Here is a 7909-nt window from a genome sequence, read left to right as displayed (position 1 = left end):
GGAGGCCTGCTTCTCTTTCTTTCATTTTACTTTTATTTCTTTGTTTGTTTCTTTGTCTCTGTTTCAGAAAAGAAAAGAGAAGTGGATCTGGGGAAGAGGAAAAATGGCATTGGGGGACAGGTAATTAAGAGGAGTGAAGGTAGGGAAACTGCAGTTGGGATGTAATGTATGTACAGGATAAAATTTTAAAAACTGGAATTTAAGGAAACATTAAAACTAGCTTTTGTTAAGTAAGTTGTAGCTAATAAATTTCCTGGTAACCACACATTAACTCACATTGTCAGTTTATATCACCAGTGTTAACATTTTCCTTAATAATATCTTGATGCCCCCCACTTCCACTGTTAGGATTCCCACAAGAACATCAAGCCAAACAATTATAATGTACATGCAGCGACTTAGCTCGGACCCTTACAGGGTCTGTGATTGTTACTTCAGTCCATTTGCCAATAGCACATTGGTAAAACTTTGGACAAACAATTTGAATTATTTTATTCAATTTTCTCTCCATTACAATGACATTAGTCACTCATGTACTTGGTCTACCCCAAGGACTTTTATGAAAATGAGTTAAAAATATGTGAATTTATACTTGAAGAATGAAACTATTTGCATATAAAATACAATCATTAGTAATGCATTAATAGTTTGTTCTGATTACTGCCTGCTAATTTAAATTTGTTAAATGTTCTTCCAATATGAACAACATTATGAAAAATTCTAATGAATTATGAGTAAATCTCCCTCAGAACATGGGCCTTATTTTTATGAATATGAATGCAATCAGTGGGCTTCTTTAGACAGAAGAATCCAGCAAAATTAGACTAGAAAAATCAATTAAAAATAGAATTAAATGAAAAAGTTGGAAAGAGTAGTAGGGAGGCAGAGAAATATAGAGCTGAACAAGATATTTAAGAAGAAACTTTTCCCATATAGGGTGTATTAATTTTCTTTTCAAAATTATATATATATATATATATATATATATATATATATATATATACTTTTCAGAATCAGAAAGTATAAAAATGAATTTTAATAACCACAAAGTTTAAAGAGGTAAAAAATCAGAAGATGGTTATCAATATTTTCCTTATATGAATTTTAAAATGATTTTTGTAAGTTATAATTTACACATTAAAAGGCAAGGGTGCATCAAAGCTACATTCTTGACTTTGAAATTTTGTTTTCAATTGACCAGTTCATTTGATGAAAAAAAAGATGTGATCATACAAATGAGGGCTTTACAGAAGGGTCATAAATAATAGGTGATGATAAATGGAGACATGCAGGCTGCGGAGCAAAGTCTCGTGGAGGGCCACAGGGGCTGGCATGGAGCTCTTGTCTTCCCTAACATCTGGATTATTGATGGTTCGCATTAATGATCTAAAAGGCAGAGCACACAGCATGCTAATAAAATTTGCAGATGTTACAAATTTGGAAGCTGTTGCACACACCGGGAGACTAAGAATTAATACAAATGGATCTAATGAGATTACGAATACAGGGAGGAAAGAGGGAAATTAGATTCCGTTCAGAAAAGTTAACTCATCTACCTGAGAAGTGGAGGTAATCACAAACTTGTTCGCTCAGCAGGTCCGAGGACAAATCTGGAAAGTAATCAATTTAAAGCGAAAGTGCAAAGGCAATAATAAGGGTGGGCATGAAAGTAGAAGCAAGGCTTCAAGATCACTCAGCTCTTCTGTGTGCAAATCTCTCATGGATGGGACAACCCTTAGAGAGGAGAGGACTTCAGAGACCCTTAGAGAGAGTGTAGGACAGAGGTTAAGAAGAACCCCTGGTGTCATGAATAATGGCACCAACGAGCACTTCCGGATTCTGGGTGGCATCATGGCATGCACACAAACTCACTCTAGTGTTTATTTGAAAAAAAAAAAATAATAATAAGGGAGAGGCTATACACAGTGAAACTTTGTTTCGCCTGGGCTAAGCCGGCTTGGATTTGAAGGCTTGTGTGGCTCCGTTTAGTAACAAAAGGCCTAAAAGAAGTCCAGGAAACTCCACGGTTACAAGATCATTTCAATCAGACAGAAAGGAGAAGTAAAACAGCAAAGGGCCACTTTTGGTAAGCTCAATTAGTTATAAATTATGAATTTTTCGAGATGATTTGCCTTGCTTCTCAGCTGCCATAATATTTTAACCTGCTCTGAGCCTCAGTTTTTCTCATTTGTGAAATAAATATAATGGTATCTGGCTTTAGAGTTGTGAAGAAGAGAGCAAAATGCCCACAAAGACACCAGAACCATCAAAACATGAGTTTTCATGTAGCTGCATCCCTAAAGGAATGCAGTTGCTTGTTATTCTCTGAGCCTATGAAGTTCACTACAAACAGAATTCCAATTAGAAACTGTAAGCTAGTTTTTTTTCTAGATTATAGGCTAAAATCTGAATTATTAGAGCCTACACAAATAGAGGCTAGGAATTGTGGTGGTCAAAAAAGGAGTTCCCACTGGGACACACAATATGCAATGATTAAAATGATGATTCGGAGACCAAATCACCAGCTCAGCAAGCCCGTTCAGCTGAAGAGTGAAAAGAAGACAGTGTAATCCAGGCCAGTCGGGTCGTAGTTGTGATTCAAGTGCAAAGACACAGAGAGCAGAGACAGACACAGAGGCAGCATGCAAATGTCCAAATGTCATGTTCAAAATACAAATTGAATAAAAGAAAGAGATCAGCAACAGCGAAGCGCTGAAAAGTCTTTGCTGTCACCATATTTGAAGCGCTAAAGGTCTCCATGTCAAAAAGTTTCTGTTGGGTTGGTTCGGCAAAAAGGACAAGTAACAGCAGTAATCCCATGAATTTGTCCTCAAGAAAGATGAAATGTGGCCATCCCCAGCAGAGTGAGCAGAGGCCACTTTCAAGACCAGGAGATAGCCTAGTGGGAGCACAGAGCAGCATGCAGCTCTGAGACAGCTGAGCTGGGGAAGCAGGGGGTGGTGGGGGAAGCAGGCAGAAGTAGGCTCTGTTGCACTGACCGCTGAGAATTTGATAACAGTTGGTGGTACTATTGTGGCTACTCTTGGGGAGACCTGGAAACTTCAGTTGAAGGAAGGGAGTGGGTTGCTGGGTGCACGCCTCATGGCTGTATCCTGCTCTGGACGCTCCCTCTGTGGTTATTTTACCACGCCCTACGGAAGAACTGAGAGACACTTTCTCTCTCTTTCGTGTGTGTGTGTGTGTGTGTGTGTGTGTGTGTGTGTGTGTGTGACTCAAATCACTAAATTTCCTGGAAATTATTACCAAAACATGAGAGAGAGAGGAAAAAAAAAAAAGAAAAAGAAAATCAGTTTCCACTCACCCCCATTCTAAATGTCTTTCAAGAATATCTCCACTGGTCTCCCAGGATATTTATTTTGCAGTGGTTCTGAGTGGACACTGCTCGCTCCATCTTGTAACACTGAAGCTGCTGCTGCTGGGTACTAGCGTTTGTTCTCCATATTGTTCTCAACCTTCCATTAGTGGCTCCCGTAAGGACCTCATTCTCCCCAAGTTCCTGAAAATCAGTCATACTCTACAGTCACCAAAGAATCAGGGTTGCTTCCTCGAAGGAGGTGCTCATTTCTGCTTATTTTGTGCTCAGGTTTTCTCTATTATGGGTGAATTGAGGCTATGAGCCCTATAAGCAGCTCCATATAGCAAAATATTTTTTTCTTTCTTTCTCCCTTTGCTTCAGTCTTTTCTGAAATGAACAAAAAAAGTGCTAAGACTTGTCCAATTTAAACTGAAGTTGTAGTACTGTAGAAAGTGTGTAAGAGGGCTGCCATAAGAACCCACCACTTAGGTCCGTCAAAATGATAAGTCCTCCCCATGTCCATCTACATATGCTTAGCTTTCCGGGGGCTGCTCAGATCGTGAATGCAGATTTCACTGTAGAAATGAGTTGTCTTATAGCTACGTGAGGTAGATTATGGAAGTTATACACTGCTGACTATTGAGTTACTCCACCCGCCGATGACCTCCCAAGAGACATCAACTCAGGCATTAAATCAGCTCTAAAATTACAAGACTCGGATATTATAACAGGAGAACAGTGTTGTTTCCTGACGAGATTTTTCAAGCACACAAAAATCCACTATGCACGGAAGTGTACAAGTATCAACAAGTCAGGGTTTTGAAGAAAAGGTTTACTGTAGCCCTTTCTACAAGGCCCTAAAAAATCCAATCCGTTTATTACTAATTAAAAATAGCATTTACTGTGCGGCAGCCATGATTGCATGTACTGTATTGTACTGTCTTTGTCACAGTCAGGATCTCAGAATCAGCACTATCTCCATTTTACAGGCAACACAAGTGAGATATGACTTACTTAATGAGTTTGACTGAGCTAGCTCCTTAAATAGCAAAGCCACCTGTTTATTATTTACCCCGAACGTCCCAATTTTTAAATGATTCACATAGGTTTCTTCAGCTTCTCTGCAAGTTAAAAGCAATTTCTGCCAATAGGTCCTTAAACCCAAATCACTCATTTAATTTTAATGAAGCCCTTTAAGCCCAGAATTTGGGAAGTTAAGAGCAAACTAAAAACTATAACAAGCTGAAGACAGCAATGACTATTACCATGTTTGTAAAGCTTTAAGTGGTTTATATTTTCATATTTATTCCTCACAGTTAACTCCTATATTTACTTTTTATTTAAACACTGAAACGTGTCAATATAAATCCTCACTATGTGTAATGAACTGGCAGCAGTGATTCAACTTTAAAACATTATAAAAATTGTAAGGGAAAAAACTTTTCACATTTTTAGAAACTTTGATGGACTATTTTGCTGAGCGACAGTCAATGAGAGCAGATGAGCAAAGCAACATGATTAGGCAACTACCAACAGAAGGAGCTGATGGATTTCTGAACCCCATGGGCAACAGAAATGGCAGAGCAGATTTTTGGGAAATTTTGCACATTAGTACATAAACAGTCTGTCAAGCAATCACACTTTTCAGATGTCTACCTCCTACAGTCTTTAAGATATTACAAACTATCAGAAATGTGACTTGCAAGGGAGATGTTTCTAGCTTCCACTTGAAATGATTGCCATCCCTGACGAAGTCCAGGACTCTGAAGTGAAAGAATATCAAGTCCTTTTAAAAATTGACCTGACAGTGGTTTGTGAACCATTGCAAGCTCTAGCAAATAACTCTGCACAATGTGTTTCTTGAAGACTTACTATATTGCCAGGAAGAGCAGATTTGAGTTATGTTGAGTAGGAAACCAGATTTGAAAAGGGACATACAAAAAAGAAAAGAAAAGAAAAGAAAAAAAAAACATAGATTGTGAGTAAAGTAACCCTGAAAGTATATTAAAAAGAAAAAAAAATTCTTGGCAACAGTTTGCAAAACTGGATGCATCAAAGCCAATTAGGAGATCAAAATATATGGAGGCAGGATCATAAAAGTGGGGTGACAATGTAGGCAGCTTGGAAGCTAATTAGAATGGAGAGGTGATAATTGCATGCGCTGGGGGAAGGCAAACTGTAGTGTGTTGAATGGAAATGAGGGAGAGCTTGGGAAGGAAAAGATCTCAAACACTTCTTCAGTGTGGTAGTAAATAGTCAAAAACAAAACTGTGAGGAATGAACCCTCACTGAGGTGAGGAAAACCTCCCCAGGAGCCCTGAGGTCTGTGCTCTGTCAGACTCCACAAACAACATGGGGAAATTATGGCTTTACTCTCAACCCCTCACTGCAAACATGAACCCCAGCATCCCTGTCACCTGCCTCCCTTGTGGAGTCTGTGTAAGAGGGTTTAAAGCTGTGGGATCAGGGTTCAAGCCCCACTTCAAGTACTAAGCTATTCACCAGGGCATGGGGCCAACTTTTTTTTTCTTTCTTACTCAATCTCTAAGTTGTTGCTCCTTGTCTTTGAGCAGTGAGGTCTGATCTCACCCTAACGTTTTGCTCTTCAGCTTTCGTGCAGATTAGTAGACTTTCCCAGAATTCCTGTGAGTTCTTTCAGCTCCCTCCCTGATGACAATGCATTAACACCAAGTGCTCATGAACTTCACCAAAGGTGGCCAAAGAAGAAAGGGCAATGCCCCCCGCCCCCAGTAAGCTCACTCATGCGGCAGCCCCAGAAGGAGGCCGAAGGTGCCTTAATGTTGGAGGAGGCACAAATGGCTGTGTTCTTTTTTAAATAACCTCCTTTATGAACACATAAGCTGATGGCAGTCACCCTCTCATGGCCTTTATCAAAGTAGCAAGCTGCTTACCTAAACACTTTTGCAAGGCAACCTTTTCCAGGCAGTTGCCAGGAATTCCGTCTCTCTGTGAAGTGCATGTTTGCTTCATTGAAGCAGGTTAAATTGCTTTTTGTTTGCTTGCTTGCTTGATTCCTGTCCAGTGAAATAGTATTATAGATGAATGTCTGAACGTGTTTTTCAAAGGAAGAGTATTAAAGGCACAATGTACTATTTTTGAGCTATTGGAGTATCCAAATTAAAGCAAAAATAGTTCATAATAGGCTAGCTGTGACTCTAACAAATGTAATTTTAATTTAATATATTAAGCAAGCAAAATTGGAAGTAGGTTTAGAAATTAATTTAGTTATATACCAATTTAGATAAAACATAATGGAGTGATTAGCTTTCTCTAAATAATTAATTCATTTAGAGTACAGGCAACTCTCAACCCCAAGTGAAAACTTTATAATTCCCTATTCCTCTTTAGTTTAAGCACCACTACCTTTCAGAAAATGCTTGTTAAAATTACTGCTTGATATAGATTAGCTCTTGAGTGTCCTCTAAAGGTCAGTGTGCTAAAGGTTTGGTCCCCAGCTTGGGGCTATTGGAGAATGGCACAACTTCATGAGAAAGGACTTCAAAGTCACCAGGGACAGGAAGTCAAAGAGGATAATGGGAACCTACCTCTTTTTTCTCTCATGAAGTTCTGGCCATTGTCTTACAGCGCTCTACAAGATGTCTTTAAAAGCACTGAAACTTTCAAAACTGCAAGCTAAAATAACCTTTTCTTGGATTACCTCAATTAGTTTTTCACTGTAGCAGGAAGCTAATGCTGCCTTGGTGTGAATTATTTTTAAAACCATTGAACAAAATAGCAAGATAAAAAATATAATATAGATATCCTCTTCTAATCAAGATGAATTAATTTAAAATTAGCTCATTAAAACTAAACAAAACTAGAGTAGAGAAGTATGTTATCAAGCTAAAACCATAAAAAAATTATCAGAATTATATGACATAACTCCAAATGGCTACAAGATAAATTTAATATATTGATATCTGTAAGACACAGCATTCAGTCTAAACTGCAAATTATGCTGGTGTGAAATAGATTTTTCCCAGCTAAATTTTTTTTTGAAAAAGACAAAATATGGAGCAATTATTTTAAAGCTGCTGAAGAGTCAGTGAAAGGGAATTCTCATTAGTAATGTTCAGCCCTCTAATTGCCCTAGATGAATACAGGAGGCACACGTGACCTGAGAAAATGAGAAGCCTGTGTAGATCCTGGCAGACTCCTCACTTCGGTGTTGGACAAACCCCATACAAAACCAGTATAGTAATGACCAAATAGAAAGTACTAAACCATAATGTGAATAAGTATGTATTTTTAAGAATTGAACCAATGTATTTGGATGATATATATTCCATAGCAATTATTGTTACCCTAGATACATCACAGTTAGGTAGATCTTTGATTCCTTCTGCTTTTCCTCGAGTCATCTCCTAGGAAGATATTCTCCATCAATCTATCTGAAGTTTTAGGCTTCCCATCTATCACTTCAGATTCTCTTTCATGCATTTTTGTTTGTTTGGTCGGTTTTTGTTTATCATCTACACAGCCCACGTGCTATCCGTGCTTATCTTCGTTCTTTTCCACCTGCTTGCATAGAAGGTCAGCTCCGAGAAAGCACTGGTGTATGGCACAGTTGTT

The sequence above is a fragment of the Psammomys obesus genome, unplaced genomic scaffold, assembly GCF_907164565.1.
Source record: "Psammomys obesus unplaced genomic scaffold, mPsaObe1.curated_primary_1811, whole genome shotgun sequence".
NCBI classification, from domain to species: domain Eukaryota; kingdom Metazoa; phylum Chordata; class Mammalia; order Rodentia; family Muridae; genus Psammomys; species Psammomys obesus.
The sequence above is the reverse complement of the archived record's forward strand: the minus strand, read 5'-3'. Positions refer to the sequence as shown.